Here is a 1,401-nt window from a genome sequence, read left to right on the forward strand (position 1 = left end):
TCCCGTGGCTCGGCCCCCAGGGTCCTGGAAGCTTCGTCAGCGCCGGCTCCGCGGAGATCTCGCCTCCTTCTCCCGCGGGACATGCGCACAAACGACGACTTTGCAGCCGGGGGTGAGGGGGCTGAGCCCCATGCCCGGGCGCCTCCTGCTGTGCGACCTTGGCCCGCGACCCTTCTCGCTGGCTTCCTCCCACGGCAGATCCAGACGTTTCCAGAACCGTTTCTCACCGTTTCCCGACGTGGGAACGAGCTTCCCCGAACGCTGCGTTTCCCAGTCGCTCCCGCCGCAGCGCCCGAGGTGCAGTGTCCTGGTTTTCGGAGCCGCCGCCCCCTCACCGCCTGGGCGCCTGGGAACCGTCTTCAGACGCCCAGATGCTTCGGGAGTGGCGCTGGAACCGGGAATGTGGCCGATCCAGTTTTCCCCAAGGCCGGAGAGAGAGGGCATCCGCGGGAGACTGGACACCGCGCTCATTTGTTTTTGCTCATAGAATTTTGGTGTTTTCGCTTTGATTACCCAAAGTAACCGAAACGATGATATTTTTTTAAGTTATTTTTTAGGAGAATGAAAACCTTTACCCACTGCGCCTTCTCCCTAATTGTTGCGCTTTGCATCGTTCTTTTGCGAATTTGAACAATTGAGAGACGTTTAAGTTTTTCTGCCCGTCCCATTTTGGTTTTGTTTATTTTTGCTCTAATTTCGATATCACCAAATCTTCCCAACATTCCGTCCCCTTTCTAAGTTCTACCGAAATTGAAAACTCGAGTTTTTATTTACCCTAAGGACTGAGTTCAAGAGAAAGTGCACAAAGACATCGCAATGCGTGATGCAGTCGCAGTGGAGGCAAGAGCGTGGGAGATAAGAACGTGGGAGAAACGGTACCCAAGCACTGAAGCAGGCAGTGCAAAGCATTCATGCTCTATTTTGTCTTCTTTTGCAACCGCTAAGATAATTCCAGTTACTAAGTAAGAAGAGTACTTCCTTAATGTTCTAGGATTTGTGGGCAAGTGAGTAAATGGAGGCCAGGGGTAATAAACTTGGGAGAAAATGTTACTGAAGTGTGTATTCACCTGAACTCTTCAGTCTTACATTTCACTAGTCGTCTTAAAGAAGACTTTGTTTTCAGGATCATAGGGGAAAATACTATATACATACATTCCTGGGGTGAGGTCCAGCTACTATGACAGGGGCCAAACCCAACTCAGGGTTACATATGGCAGCCACCTGAAAAGGGGGGTAAAAAGAGAGGGGGGGTGGGGTAACTGGGGAACAGGGCACTAACCCACCCAAGGGGAGGCTGTTGCTTATAGCTCCACAGGAGAGGGAGAAAAGGACCAGACTTTCAAACCCGTGTGCCAAGACATGAATGCAACATACTGGCATGAAGCAGGGAACCAATAGAGA

This window comes from Echinops telfairi, unplaced genomic scaffold, assembly GCF_000313985.2.
Source record: "Echinops telfairi isolate 266 unplaced genomic scaffold, ASM31398v2 ScPeMD7_7458;HRSCAF=8496, whole genome shotgun sequence".
Classification (NCBI taxonomy): Eukaryota; Metazoa; Chordata; class Mammalia; order Afrosoricida; family Tenrecidae; genus Echinops; species Echinops telfairi.